The 17,005-nt window shown below is 33.5% G+C and overlaps 1 protein-coding gene across 1 annotated transcript in view; it reads left to right on the top strand.

The window, feature by feature from the left end:
• Positions 1–17,005, top strand: part of LOC113496217 (G-protein coupled receptor moody-like) — a 100,907-nt gene that overhangs the window by 21,119 nt on the left and 62,783 nt on the right. Inside the window, exon 2 of the mRNA XM_026875382.1 lies at positions 16,914–16,952. The gene's annotated coding sequence lies outside the window, so the exon portion shown is untranslated. The remainder of the gene's footprint in view (positions 1–16,913; positions 16,953–17,005) is intronic.

The following is a 17,005-nucleotide window of genomic DNA, read 5'->3' as shown; positions in this document are numbered from 1 at the left end:
AATTTTAATGAAAAGCTCACAGTTGAAACGTTAATAACTGGTTTTGTTTATGAAAGTTTTTAATACGTGCCAAAGTCTGTCTGCTTTTAAAATAGGTACTTTTCTAGATTGGTTTTTAGGTAAAAAAATAGGTATATTAAAGACATTATGTAGTCTCTTTTAATTCTGACAAATATATAAATCTACTGAGGCTTTAAATAACGCAGTTGTGGAACAGAGACACCGTTAAGTGCGCTATCACGCTTTCTCTTCTGCCATACTTAAAAAAATTGAATTAAGAACTCCTTGCAATTCGAGTAATTATTGACGTAAGTGCGTCTAAACTGGTATAACAGCAAATTTTAAAAACAACGATCCAATTTCCTCCGTTATGATTACGTTTGTTATGTAGATCATATTTCATAATTGTTTATAATTTGCAAAACATGCAAGTGTTATGAAATTTGACGTCTGAGGAAGCAAATTTCAAAATATGGTTAACCGGTTGTGGGTTATTTGTAAATGTATGGTTGTTTGATGATGTCAACAAACGTACCTAGTGGGTCGGTTTTATAAATGTTTTGACAGATGTTATGTTTTCAGTAATACAGCATTAAAAGTGTTTAAGTCATTATAACTGTTCTGATGAAAGATGATGGCGTCTGTTTATTTCAAAGTTGTTGTGGTCCTAAACTTCATGAAAGTGGTATTTCTTACTTTCATAGAACTATCTTGAATCATTTATAAAGAAATCATATCATCACGGTTTCTTTTGAAGAGGAAAGATTTCCTTTCCCTTTATAGTTTTTTTAAGATACACTGATCATTATCGGCGTATCTTAAAGAAACAAATATAACTGAAAAATACCTATTTATATTTTTCTAGGAACAAACCTGCTACCATCTAAATACAGAAACGAAAATCTGAACTCTTAGCGACCACGACATTCTTAACCAATTCTATTTAGAGTAATGTTATTTCTATAAATAGTTATCAAGTCAAGCATCTGAGATATCAAGAACTCATAACAATAGGAAGCGTATCACCACGTTTAGACTGTATAGGTGGAGCCGACAACCCTTTATCCAAACTGTAGGCATTTCATTTAAATATTGAAACTGAGATAACTTTAAAAGTGTTAAGCTTATTCAGAATATTACTTTTTTGCTAGTTTTTGTATTTTAGCTCTATGTTTGCAAACATAAATTATATTGTAATAACTTATTTTTTAAAGAACGGCCGGTTTTTCTCCATGTTAATGGCATTTTGAATCTAGAGTCATTATTGAAACGTTCAAAAGTGCCTGATAAACGGTTTATTTAAAATAAAAACTTGATTTTGGAAACATTGCGTAAATGCTCATGAATGAAATGGTCTAAATATAGACGGGCTGTCCCAAAAACCGTCATCAAGTTATAAAACAAAAACACACCTATTTTACCTACACCCCGTTCACGTTTAACTAATTAAAATTGCCAACTTCTAAACTCGCTTGTGTGTTTACTATTTGCTAACCCAGATTTGACAGAACTACGAAGATTAAACAAGTTCCATGAATATCCAAGACCTAAAGCTCAAACTCGACTAACTTTCTGCCTAACCTTCATCATAAACAAATTTAATTAAACTATTATAAATTATCTCTGTTAGCATCTTCAAACTACTCATAACTTTCAAACTTATCGTTCGGAAACCATTCTCTATTTATACTCTTCAAAACTATAATAATAATTAAGTGACTAAACGGCAATAAAAGTGTTAAACTAACTTTCGTTAAGTTTCATGACCGGTTGTGAAGTTATTAGGATAATAAAATAAAATTCTCCATATTAAAACAACCCTAAACGTTAACGCTCCCATAACTTTGGGAATGAACTAACATCTGGTTAATTCTTAGGCGGCCACAATAAAACGAAATTTCTATACGATCTCACACGAAGTTAGCCGATAGGTAATAAAAAGAAATGAAAATAAAACCGAACGCAGACGTTCTGGATTCAAATAAAACAAATGCAGGCGACTGCACGTGTGGAGCGGTGGTCTTAAAGCGGACAGCGGTGGAAATAGATACAATTCGCATATCGACGCCATTGTAGGTGTATGGCTCTCGTTTGTGACGTCACTCTGGGACATTGTTAGGATTTTTGCATATTTATTGCTTTTATGGGGCTCTGATTTGATGTTGCAGTGACGTAGGAACTGATGACATTTAATTCTGATGATATTTTATTTTAGAAATTTGTATGTAGGTATTCTTCTTAAGCCCTCAAAAAGGTCACACTGAAGGGGTGATAATCATTTAAATGTCTTTATCATAGTAAATTATTTTCAGTTCATTCCCATGAATGTAAACTCAAACAAATTTCCACTAGGACACATTATCCTTAATTCCTGAACACTATAGAAAGTATTAAACAATTCATACCATTATTTCTCACTACAGTAATTTACCCAACCCTTATCTAGAAGCTTAGTGATAACAGAAACTGACCCTTTTAATAAGGACACGTAAAATGCCAGCTGTTATAAAACATGAAAGTTAAGGACAGATTTTGGATCCAGGTCAATCTCGGTATTTATGTCTTCTTTCTAGTCACGACAGCATAATTAAAACTGACGATTCACAGGAGATAACCCACTTTGATTGGTTATTTTAGGTCATCGAATTAAGCCAAGGTTTTGACTAACTAAAACATTTAATTAAGGGGCTTAGTTGGAGTAATTGTTTTGTTTCTGTGGATTGAAAATGAACGGGTTTTAAATTTTCGATGTTTGACTGAAATTTCTTAGTGAATCTGCCAGGAGTTCAGAAAGTAGTGGGCGCTGTACATTTCTCATAACGCATCTGCTTTCATCATTCATCTACTACCACGGTCGCAGAACTTGTGTACTCATAGCATCCAGAACGAACATTATTAGCGCATGTTTATACATTGCGTTGCTGTATTTGAAGAATAGCTAGTTCATTTAACAGACTACTGATGTCTGCCTTTTAAATTGTTACTTTTGATACAGTTTTGTACCATGAACTGAAATCCGGTCAGTCTCGTTAGTATAAAAAATGATTGATAGAAAAACAAACACACAATATTTCAAACTATTCAAAAAGTCCAATATTCGCGCTCCTCTAGTTTTTAATGGAACACTGTCACTCGCGCCTACATTGCTTTAGTCCACACAATTTTTGCCTACATTCAGAATTTTGAAACGACGCGACGCGAACCAAATAGAGAATTAAAAATCACATTGAATATGAATATAATACATGCGACTGAATTCACGAAACACGTTTCGCTATTTTTAAAATTACCTTTTGGTTCAATTTACTGTTAGTGTGGCTAATGTCTGCGTAAGCAAGCAATTTTCATTAAAAATTGATCATATTGTTTATAATGGCTACTATGTCAAACTTACGAACTTATATGTTTACTACTATTAGAAGCGTGACAGACACCAGACATACCGTTTGGAGTAGTATCTCTCTTCCACAACCTCAAAATATTACCTACTTTAGGATGATGGTAGAGTATCGTCTCTTGTCATAATATAAAAATTACTTCCAACCTCTTTTGATATTAAAGAGTTTCTTTCGCAAAGAATAAATACGGGAATCCGAGGAACAGTTTTGGGGATGAGTAAGCTAGTTTTAGCCTTAATAATTATATTACTAATTCTTCGCTTTCAATCGCATGAATTCTTAAAGCAATTTTTTATTCGTAAAATTTTCTCATGTATTTCAAATGCTTCCGTATAAAAATGCGAGGATAGGCAATAGTAGGATAGGTGATAATAAAAACAAATGAGAACCGCCAGTGTTTGTAATAAAGGTATTCGTTTGAATCAATCCATCAATGACCATCCATAAGAGACATGAATTTACAATAGCGTACCATAAAATATAAAACAATACATTCCTTCAGCATACTGATATGCCAAGAATCTTGCGGCTTTGATGTATTGAAGTTAGAATTTAGTCTTTGTTTCGTGAAAGACAAGACACATGTTCAGAAAATCGCTTAGGAAAAATGGTCAAATGTGTGAACAAAAAGACTGCTCTAACTCACTTTTTCACAAATCGCTGGCATAGTTAGAAATAAGACAGTAACACACAAGTAAGTCATATGAGAGTAATATTCTTTGCGAACACTATAAACCAAGAAAATAATAAAAAAGACAAATGTTTCATTTCTACATTTCCATATCGCCAAGCGAAAAACTATTGTATTGGAGTTTGCATTTTATCTACTTCTCTATATATACCTACCTATTACTCTTGTGTTCCAAGATTATTTCCGAAGACAATTTATGCGTGCACGTTATTAGGCACTAGGGGTCTACCATAACCTCTGAAATTAAAGCTTTACAGTGTGGAAGGGAGATGTCGTTCTACACCTTACAGCGTGCTATCTCGTCTTAACAACTGCACGGTCTTGCTTTAAGAGTTATTCGTAAGTCCCCAGGACTATTGCTATTTCTTGTTTAGTAGTCTCGCTGCAATCCAATATGTGTCAAACATTTGTCTTTTTTTTTCAAAACAACTACGTTTTGTTTTTGGTATCTGGTTTTTTCCGTGTTTAACCTTTTTAATCATAAAATTCATAGTTTACCAAGCTATCTTTTCTACAAGTGGAATAAATTCGCAACTTTGATGTTTCAAGTTCTGTTGTAGTAAAAACGAACATGGTAAAATATTAAAATATTTTTATTGAGCACTAAAAATTCTTCCCACAAATTTTGAACTTGAAATAGTACTAAACAACCTCCATGCTATAGTAACATTGCTAGGGTTTCGGTTATCACACCAAACTTACGTTGAGTCAAGAACAATCTGTCTAGATCTAGCCTAACGTTCTCTACTGTAATTGGATTCCAAAGGTCAGTCGTCCTGTGTAAAATATTGCTACTCAGTGGAATCTGGTTTGAACCCTCGACTTTGCTGACTTAAGACGATCGAATACTAAACTTTATGGACCTACCGGTTTGATAATTAAAGTGAAGAGTCTAATTATTGTTTTTGATATGAAAACGTGCAGATTTTTTATCCTATAACTTTAGATTTAGATTTTTTTATTCTATAACAAAACGTACAAACATACTAAAGAACAAATATACTAACAACACACAACTTAGAACAAAATAACTCCTAAGCAAACCAAAAGAAGAAAAATTAGTTTATGCAACTTTTCTAAATGAGTATTATTACATTAAAACATAAGATTTTCCCATAACCTTTTATCACTTGTAAACAAACTGTCACATTGATTAAACTCACAGTAATTGACATTTCATCGAGTTTTCTTTTTCTGGGAACTGTCATAAAGATAAGATCCCGTTTCCACGTGAGTTCAAAGACGTCGGCGAATTTCAGTTTCTTTAAAATCACTATAGAACATTTTATTCCTTTTACGTACGAAATTAGGTAGGTTATGTAATTACAATCCCACCAAAAACATTAAATGTAAAAAAATGCCAAGTCTCTCGATGCAGTCTTTCCATCGTAAAAAGTTTTGAGATCTCATAGAAGCCAAGTCCTATTCAAAATATTTTGTAGTTATAAATCAACATTTAGTAATTGTATCAATAGTTTTCTTTATATTATAATTATAGTGACTTGGCAATGAGCACAAGAAGAAACAAATAAAACGGCATATTTGTAGGAGTTGAAAATTACACACACCGCATGCGTAAACATTAATATCACAAAATTAATTTTCTTTTGGTTTATCCGTGTCGTCCCAACCGAATTTCGGCAACGGCAGTCAGTCTTAGTGTACTCTCGATTCATTTACTTTCATAAAGCGATGGCCCGTAAGGTATTCTTAATTATTGTATTGGAGCATGTAGTCGGTAGTGACCATCATGATTCACACATAACAAATAATCTGATCACTGGTCTCGTCAGTAACATTTGCACATAATTCCAGGCATCAAGCAGCTTTTAATTTGTGCTCATTGCCAAGTCACTATAATTATAATATAAAGAAAACTATTGATACAATTACTAAATGTTGATTTATAACTACAAAATATTTTGAATAGGACTTGGCTTCTATGAGATCTCAAAACTTTTTACGATGGAAAGACTGCATCGAGAGACTTGGCATTTTTTTACATTTAATGTTTTTGGTGGGATCTCATTTATTTTTTGTAAGTGTATTTCTTTCTTTTTTTTTAGGTGTCATAATTTCTAGGACTTCAGCTACTGCTTTGCTTAGAACCCATTCTCTATCTCTATCTCTTTTGTTTCTTCTCTGAGACTTCGTTACTTCTAATGTAAACAAGCTTAAACTTATATATATATGCATATATATATCTACTAACTTACAAACTATAGCTAAACTAAACTAAATAACACGTAAAGTTCTCCGAATATCAATTATCACTACAATATTTTTTAGTTTCGAAATGGTTTTTCATAGACAGGTGGCGCTATCAAATGAAAATTATCGAATTATTCTGAAGTACTACTTAGACTGCGCTTTGTAACGAAACCATAGCGCGATTCAGACACGTACAACGCCATCTATCGAGCGCGCATACAATATTTATCGCAATACAATGGAGTTTTAGCTTTATTAATTTAATGAATTATGAATTTTATGTATTAATTTGTATTAATGATAGTCTGTGTATTACATTTATATTATTCTTTTCTATTCTATGTATGTATTCATCCAATTGAATAGGTACTTAAACAACGAACAAAGTTAACAATGCAGTCAAAATCCATACATAATGTTCTTGCCAAACCGCAAATATAAAATTGTTTTCTATGGCATATTATTTTTTAATGTTTTTATAATTTTTCCTTTATATGTGGCTAAGGACCTATCTTGGTGCAAAATTTGAAGTTTCTAAGTCTGCTAGAAGTACCTTAGATTTTTGATGATCTGTCAGTGAGTCAGTGAGTGACAAAATGGTGTAACTTTGATCGACCGTAACTCCTAAACCATTAATTCAATTGGCATGTAATTTCGAACTTAAGCTTGTTCTAATGCCTACTATTATTCCCCGAAAAGCTAAACTCCTACCTTTGTCCATGTCGAAGATACAGGGGGGGCGAAACAGCCGCGAATCGCTTCGAGAAAAGATGGTACGGCCGTGCCCGTTTTGCTCGAGACTTGGCAGGGGCACTGCCGTGCCCTCAGATTTACTTAAAAAGACCAATAGTTCTAAATCGTCATATCGTCTGAAATAAAAAGCAAAAAAGTTTCTACTACTTATCAAAACATAATGATCACAGAGTCATAACAATGGTCCATACTACAGTAGCAGGTGTAATATCAATAACGAGTGGTTATTACAGACCGTGGGAGGCCGTAAACTTCTGTTAAGGGGGCCTACTAACAACTCCCAAAATGTGACTCTAGCTGTTGTTGAAGCGAGATAAAGAATGGAAGACGAAGCGCGGCGTAGAGCGCTCTCTCGCTCCTACAACTGCAACTCCGTATTACAAAAGCGTTGCTTAGTAGACCTCCTGTTACAGTGATTAGAGAACACATGTGAACACGAATCACATAACAATTCATAGCTAATTGTGTTACTTACGCTAATTTGCTCCTGAAAAGGTCGTTTGTTACATTTTAATTGTATTTCTGTTCTGTGTTGTGCGGATTGAGTTTGGAATCGTTTTAATGAGTTCTATTATGCAGGCTGTAGACAAGTTATTTTCACTATTTTGAACATTGTATTTCCAGGTTCATGTAACCGTGAATTTGTGTCTGTTCACTATTGTTTTGTATTCAAAGTTTAAAACTAATTCTCGTCAGAAAATTTTACATGACGTAGCAGATGTTACATTTAATTTTACTGTTTAAATTTTATGTTTTGAAAAAAATTGTGTTATCTTTTAAAATTCTGAATGAAATAATTAATATCCAATTAAAAACCGTCCCTAGATACATTTCATAACAGAATTTACTATGATGTACGTACTTACACATACAAATATTCTGTGTAAACAGTTCATGTGAATTAGGACATCATTTATGAAGTTACCAGACGATGTTGATAAAAATAGGGCGTGGCGCGACAGCTTACAACAATTCGAATAATAAACAAATCAAGCTGTCAGTCTTAAAAACTAGGACAATGTTTGAACTTAAGTTTATTAAATGTGTATTGTAAATGATTTAAATCAAAAGTATTTTAGTTCTTTATTATTTCTTTAGCCAACACATACATATGTAACAGCCTAACATTGGCTTCATAAATAATTATAGGTAATACATTAAGTTTATAAAACCAAAGTTTTATTTATTGTGCAACTAAATAACTGCAACAAAATTCGTTTGCCAGAACCTTACCATCCCCTATAGAAAAAAAAATAAGCAATGATTTAAATGACTGCTTATTTTTTAAATTCAAATCAGGCTTGAAATCTCCGAATTTAATGAGTCAATTAAGTTACAAAGGGCCATTATTTTTAAAAGAAGTTGTAAATTTTATCGGCTAGAGATAAAATAAGTTTTTATCTCAACATGACTAATTGGCCATCGTTAGATTAATATTATGTTTTCATAAAAAAATACTGTTTCAATAATAAGCTTATGTACCTTTGTGCTACTTGAATGTTTAAACCTGATAAGACACCCATGTAGTAAACCAATGACTAAGGATAAAACTCTTTCAGCTGTAACGACGATATATAAATCGAACAAAAACTAAAACAATTCCAACCAAATAAAATAACTATGAAAATGCCAAATACTTCATACAAATAATAAAAAAAAGAATCTAGAATAGCTGGCTGGATATTTTTGCATTAGCAAAAACCTTTTTGCTATAATAACAGACAGTCGGAAATTAGGTATTTGATACTAAAAAAGATATTACACAAAGTTTTTACTGTCTTTGAGTAATGGTAAAGCTTGGATGTGCCCATTATGATTGGCGTATGACAGAAAAACACCGAATATTGGTACCTGCGTTTCATCTGATTATATTGACAACTTTCGCTATAAAGGTATATTCACTGGGTGATAAAAGATTCCACAGACTTTTTTATATATTTTAGCGTTTTGTTGACCTATGGTTTATGAAGCAAATTGTTCTGTGGAGATTTACTATCTCTATGTGTGTCATACCATACGCAGTCTATCTAATATATTAAATTCTTACGGTGTACGCAATTGAACTCCGCCGAAATGACTTGACCGATTCTCATGGAATTTTGTGTGCATTTTGGCTAGGTCTGAGGATCGGATTTTTATTTGCTTCAAGGCAAAACTTTTGCTGGATCAACGAGTGGATACGCACTATAGATACATATGTAGGAAAAAAATTACAAGTATGACTAATCATTTTAACATTGTTATTTTTTGAAAAATAGTCGCTTTAACCGTTTCAATTTGACGTTGACGTTATTCAAAGTGTGCTTTGACTTTTTCATGAACGAAGCTGAACATTTTTGAAAAAAAGACTTCCGTACCTAAAAGTTGATATTTTTTTTAAGTTGCCTTTATGTGTAAAAGTAATTTTTAAAATTCTTTACAGTTCTAAATCCTCGTTGAGCAGACAGGTATCCCACGTTTGCAACACACCGATACCCTTTTCTGACGAGGGTGTTCTCACATCGGACCACAATTTCATAAAGCTCATTATATTTTTCATTCTTCCTCCAAATACATGTACCCGTAAGATTATCAGGAATTTATTTTGAATGACAATTTCAAGATATCTTTGATTGCCATAAAGCTGGGATGTACGTCAAATTGCGTCAATTTTATGAAGGATTCAATTCAAAGATTGTGCATGCTTCGTGTGAAATATGTAGTCATTTTTCTTTTTAATATATTATGCGGTAACCCCATTCGTCATCGGGCGCGTATCGTGAGCACGTTTTACATTAAATATTACACACATGAACACCGAAACTGAGACACCGTGACATTGTCTCCTGAGGGAACGAAAACTAAAACAAACATGGAGACAATTAGGTCGTACGAACAATATTTAAAGTATCAATCAATCATAGTACATTATGTCACACGTAATGCGAAATGCGTGTATTCGAAAGCATGATCGATTGAAATTACCATACGCTGTACGTACAAACAAAAAGTAACGTTAGGGCCTATAAACGCTCGTGGCACGACGGTTTCATCACGTGTTTTGTAAAACTGGTGTAGTTTGCCCTCTTTTTTGGACGTAAACACGTCCGCCTCCATCCATACGAATTAGGAGTATTATACGAACGCACCTCAGTAACTGCGTACACTGATGATTAATTCGCTGTCTTCGCTAGTATGTTTGTAAGAAGTTTTGCTTTGAAAAATGGTTGGTCTAGTCTAGAATACATTATTCATAATTTTATTTACACATTTTTGTTTGTTATACAGCTTGCTGACTCGAGACGTCAAGTCAGATTTATGCATAATTCCTCACTTTGGTTTCTATATTTTCTAGTATGAAGAATAAGGGTTCCCTTAGTATGAATATTTTCTGCTCATAACACCTGCAAAAGGTGAATTCTTTTTCATCATATTATTGTACTGAAAAATTTTTGCTATGGAAATATTTCGCTATATAACTGTTTATGTCTCTTCAAATGTTACACGCAGCTTTGTCACAGACACGGTTTAAATTTTGAATTAGTCTCCATAAAATACCTGGAGTTTGGAAGTTAGTGCTTTACCAAAAGCGAAATTACAGAATGAAATGTCTATTGAACGTGAGACTCAATTGTCGAAAGACAATAAGCCCAATCCAGACACTTTATTTCAGTAAGTAGCTAAAGCAGAAAGAAGCAACGACGGTCATAAAAGCGAAGCATCAGATAAAGGTACTACTGGATAATGTAGTTGACACAATTCCTTTCTATCTTCAAATCAATGAGCTCAAAGTATTTAGTTCAATGGCGTATCTGCATAGTTTATAAGCCGAAGGTAAAAAGAGCAAGAGTATGTCACGCGAAGCTTAGACTTATATCTACAAGACTTGTTGTAACCTTTTTAGATAGGACTCCTTTATTCATGTTCTGTTCTTCTAGCCAAGTGACATTTCTTAAACTTTAACGTCTATAGGGAATGCCCAAATGTATGGAAGTGACATTTGGTTTCAATAAGTCACTTGACAGTTGTCTATTGTCGAAATATCAGTTGGGAAGTGAGTGATATATATGTTGACTAACTTGTCTCATATGTTAACATGTCGCTAGAAAGAGATAGCATACTAAAATTTACTACAGTTATTGTTGGAACCAAAAAACTCGCTTTTGCAAAATATGATGTAAACTCTTTTTAAAGTGTATAATTTATTATTGCTAATTGTTTCTTAGGTTATCGACATTAGCATGTAATACTCCGAGATTAGCACGGAAGTACGAGGGACCCATAAATCGCGTATCGATGTTATGAATGCTCAACACTAAGCTTCCTTGCGCCATAGGGACGTGACAGGCCCGCTATCTATCGACACTGTCAAACATACGCACGCTCGGAATATATTATTAACTTTCTGGCACAATCGCGTCGCCTTTGCCACACGTATGCCTCTACATGTTTAAAAACCATTAGTGATTCGATTTACAAAGAGATTGTTATGATACGGGTTTTGTTAGTCAATGCTCATACAAATATACTAATGGATGATCTATTTTGTGTAAGTAGACAATAATAGGTAAAACGATATCGTTTTCTATGCCTTCACGAATACAGTAATCTATAACGTAACTACATAATAATTTCATTTTGTGATTTTATTGATGGAAGTAAATTCGAAGTACGTAAATAACAAAATGTGGTGTTATAACGAGCTTTTGTTAGAAACGTTTGTGTTCATTGTAGAATAGTGTCTAGAATATCAAATGAAAATTCATACTAAAGTTCTCGTTGAGACGAATTTATTAAAGGCAGTCTTTTAACTGTTTCAATTTAAATTGCGTTGGTAAATGAAGCGTTCTATTAAAAATGAAAGATTTAAATTTTAATAGAATGCACTTGGAGCAATGCTAGTTAAAACTATTTATTTCACTCTAGTCGTTTCCATATACTGACTTTTATTTTGTATCTTACGTTCTTTTTTATGTTGCTTTTGTTTAAACTTCAAAAACATGTCTTTGTTCTTGGTCTAGGATACGAATAAAAAAGTTCCCTTCATCGTAAAACATTAAAGGCTGAATTTTATTTGTGAATTAAAGGATTAAATATGTAGTTAAATTGTCCATAAAAAAGTAGTAAAACACTGACCATTTCTGGATATTTTCGGCAGTTTGTATTCACCGCACGTAAAACTATTGAAGCAACTCTAAGCTTTTATAGCACCAACAGTGAAATAAATATACCCACTGTTTTATGACATCTAAAAATATTCTATTCAAAGCGAAAAGTCAGAAAGGCAAGAATAATTTAATAAGACCTAAACTTCAAATTGACAAAGTACTTCAGTCGAAATATGATCGCAATTGTTGTGCAAAATTAGTCTCTGAAATGAATAATCAGATTCTAGAAATTTTTTCTTGACAAATAAAGTTACTGAAACTTGCCATTTAAAAGAAAAACGAGTCGCGGTTTATCTTTATCCATCAACATTATTATCAAGAAATTTCTTTTAGAAAATATTTCGTCTTATTAATTTACAGATAGCCCGTTATTTTGCTAAGAGGGTCCTGTGGTTACATTTGTCGAAAATATCCGTCTGATATTACTCACGGGTACATTTCAACATTGAATGAAAACACTCTTTTTGGAAAGACACAATACTTAGTTTCTGGGAAATTCTAATATATGGACATCAGTAACCCAAGGGAACATTTTCGTGTGTTTTGCGGAACCCATCATGTTTTGGAATCGATATATACAGCGTCTAGTTTATAACTTACTTTATATGAACCTTATTTTACACAACTGCTATCACGTTTTAGTTTCAGACAGTCACGAATACAAAAAATAATCATGCCCATATTTTAACTAGAATAGAATTTTAACTCAGAAAGTAAAACTAATTTAAAACAAAATATCACCGTCAAAGTCTGCCATCAAACGACAGACAATTTACTTTTTGCCAGTTTATTTATGGGCAAATGATATAATCTGTTCTGTGGTAACATTTGTTTGGGGATATTTATGGTATCCTTTTCGTGAAAGCCCTATCTTCTGGACGAAACATCATTAATCATGTTCCCATACTAATTCATATCCCGCTGTGGACTTTCTCCATGTCATGCCGGCTCACTGTCTTTTCTAATCTGCTCATTTTTCAACCCACAGGAAAACTCTTCCTCAAAAAGGAATGATCTTTATACCTTATCTCAGCCCCATTGTTATTAAGCATTTTTCTTGAAAACTCTTGTGTTATACGTAAGTTGGTGTCGCCGCTAAATCCGACTTTGTAAAGTACTTTATAAGACATAAGGGCCTTTCTTGTCGCTTCGTCTTAGTAAAACATTTTTTAATAAACCAGTTATACTTTTAACCCGACAGTAGCATAAAAAGGGTCATGTTTTCGAGTGTATGTATTAATATTTATTTGGCTCGTCCTGAAGGCTCGGGCTTTGACACTACGTATGATTAAATTGTCTATAGAAGTTAATTACTATTTTGTGGCAGTGACATAGGCTAAATAATTTTTGCAGCTAAGCATGTAAAAGGCATCAAATGTAAATAAAAACAGCATGTTAAAAATATATAGTCTTGTATCGTTTATATTATTTTGATATTATCACAGTAGGTGCCTTAAAAAGGTATTCAACAACAAGCTTTGACAGAATTCGGAATCCTGTCATAAATAATGTCTTCGTGAACAGCTTGAAACTAAGTTATAATCAAATTCTATATAGGTCATGGAATTCGGACGATTTCAAATTTTCAATTATCTCTACAAGTCCTGAAATTGGAAGAAGTCTTCATGTCTGATCGCTCTTTCTGTGATTGAGTTCATGGTTCTTAACAAATAAAATAGTATTTGAATATAAAGATTTTTAACGAAAATTCCGGTTGATTTATTCGAAACGTTATGAAATATAATTAATCAGCTCTACACTTGAATGAAATTGCTGAAAGATCCAAATAAACTTAGAGGTAGAATTTCTCCCGATTCATTTCTATCTCCAATATTCAACACGGCAAACGTACTGAATAAATGTACGAATTTGTATCAAAAACTAATTTACACTATTGTTCTTATTCAGGAGTTCCACTAAAGTAAATTCCTGGTGTTTGTAACGTTCTCTTCCATTCGTATTTAATGACCATTAAGTGTGGAATCCGCTACGTAAAATTAAACAAAACACTAACTTAACTATGAACATGCAGCTTAGGTATAAACAGAAAAGTTTTACTACTGAATATTATGCGTAATGTAATCCATCTACCGACGGTTTTCTATTTATGGAGAATGTAGAGTTAAATAGTATCTTGTCTTGCATATTAATTTGTTTTATGGCCTTTTATTATGCATATCATAGCCAGCCAGTATTGATTCATTTTGAAATAACCATTTTGTTCTCCATGGACAGAACAATTTACTCCGATTGAATATTTTCGTGAATTTTATGTTGGATCAGACTACAAAGTTTTGTACTCTACCAATACTCGCAGCGAACGCGAGTCGATCTCCTGAAATGAATATAAAAACTGGATGAAACCTTATCCAGCCAAAGGCGCCCAAGATATTTTTTACTGAGAAAAGAAAATTAAAGAATGGTATTTTGATAGCAATACTAACGATTCTAATTACTTCCCAAACGATGATTTAACTCGCAAACAAAACATAAACAGAATTCCACAATCTCCCGTGTCCCATTTAAATTCGCTATCTTAAATAACAAGCAAAGATTTCCGACGCCCAACAAAAGACTGAAATTAAACAACCATAAGGAAAATGGAACGCAGTTACCTACATTTACATCGGAGGTATAATATTGAAATTCGAACCAAACGACCCTCTTACTCTGATAGACCCTCTGCGTAATTTATTTGCGCAATACATGAAAATGATGAAGTGGTAATAAAAGGCACATTAATGGTGTTGCCGCGACCAGATCTGGAATCTTCTCAATTTCCTAATGGTTCCATAACAAATGTCATCAGCGGCGTACGGCCACTAGTGCCGAGACTCCGTGCGAGACCGGACCGACTATTAATACAGCCAATGTACTAGATGACAGGGTACGACCTAGATTTCACGCTGTCTGGACGTGTTGACAATATTTCATATTTTACGAACCCTGCTTTTTGTGTATTTTTCTGTTACATCAGTCTTTCTTTTACGTAAATTTCTTTTTAAATAACGTGTAGCGAGAGGTCGCTAAAATTGCAATATTGCATTATAAGAAATCATCAGTAATTCTTTGTTTATTAAACTGCTTTTATCAAGTAGAGGTTCATGCACTTTTCTTGCATACTGCGTATAAAATGGAAAACGGTACACAAATTGCTATCGTTGTACAAACGTAAAAAAACATTACAATAACTTCGAATATGACGTAATCACGTAAACACAATATAAATCTATATTTAATTTTCACGCTTGTGAAATTATGCAGAGAGCGTCCGTCCTCGTTTTCCCTTTTTTGCTTACTTGGAGATTCAGATCGGAAAAAAATATAATTTTAGATAATGTCACACTTACATAAAGAGGTATATCAATTTGAAATGAGCGTAGGTCGGTAATAAAATTAACATAACCTTTTACTGCTCGTAAGCAATTTGGCCATTTTCGGAACAGTAGTAACATGCTAAAATGTTCGTGTTTTCATTGGAGGGTATAAAATAGGAGTTTAAAACCCTATAAATGTGACTGGGATTGAGGTCGCGGGGATAATGTGTGACGGTGAGATTTTCTAAGACGACACGAAAACGGTACACAGAGATTAATATAAATTGCTTTAAGGTCGAGAAGTAAGGTATTAAGCAAACTTAATCCGCTGTGAGACGTTACAATTAGAATCTCTTCCGACCCAATTGCTATGTATGGAGGTACAGAATTAACAAATTATGCGTTCGCTAATGAGAGCGATTGTAAGTCGACGAACCTGGTACGCGCCCGATAAAGCGCAAACGGCCCGCCAGCTACCACATGGGACTCCTAATGAACGGTGAAATTTACGCGTTAAAGCTGCTGATAAAAGGAAACACTTATCTGTGAGCTGAATTTGTACGTAGGGACTTACGTTTAATGAATTAAATGAGAACAAATTAAATATATACTTTATACCTGGCACATGTTCCAAGTTTAGACTGGACTAAGCTCATACGTATCGTTAGCGCGAACCATGTGCCACAGCAGATCACACGAACCGTTGACTCTGGATCCTAATCTTGACACGAGGGTTAAAGAGAGGGCTTTCTGAACAACGAAAAAAAGGATTAAATATAAACCTTTACAAGTTTAGGTCAACTGAAATAAATCTTGACACGGTACAAGCAGCCTTAATCAGCAAAAACGTGTATAAGGGTTGGAATGTAGCAGTTTACGAGGAAAAATTATGGCCCCAAGGTAACGTTGTTAGCCAGGGGAATGTTGACCCAACTTATCTGAAGTTTGGACAAATTTCATCAGTTCTCCACTGGTTTTAAGTAACGAGACCTTGAACTAATAAAGCTGTTGGCGAACTGACAAATACAGATTAAATTTAGCGATCCTAGGGGATGAGATTTCGTAAGTTTTGTTTAATGCTGAAATTTGTCGAAATTTCTATGAAATATTAATACGGAAGAAGCACCAACAATATTTCATTAATTTATTTTAAAATCAGTCTTCTCTTATGCTATGACTTCTCCGTTAAGTAGTTTGAATGATTTGCCACAGCTGGGCCTAGGCCACTTCTGCTCTCCTTTCTCCTACGTCTCTTGCCTTTGCATCGACCATACTCTAGCTTTCTCCTTAATTTCATCCCCGGTCTACCTGGATAATCGTAGTGTACAAAGATTTTTTTTTCTTTATAAATATCAACGTTTTTACATATTTGTTATTATTTATTTTCTTGTTACAGATGTTCTGGTGATCAGACGCTTCAGTTCGAATAAAATTCGTAAGTTTTAATTTACTTTTAACCCTTATCTATTTATTTCTCGCTATTTATAT

The sequence above is a fragment of the Trichoplusia ni genome, chromosome 7 (genome assembly GCF_003590095.1).
Source record: "Trichoplusia ni isolate ovarian cell line Hi5 chromosome 7, tn1, whole genome shotgun sequence".
In the NCBI taxonomy this organism is placed as follows: Eukaryota; Metazoa; Arthropoda; class Insecta; order Lepidoptera; family Noctuidae; genus Trichoplusia; species Trichoplusia ni.
This window is presented reverse-complemented; position numbering and strand designations above follow the sequence as displayed.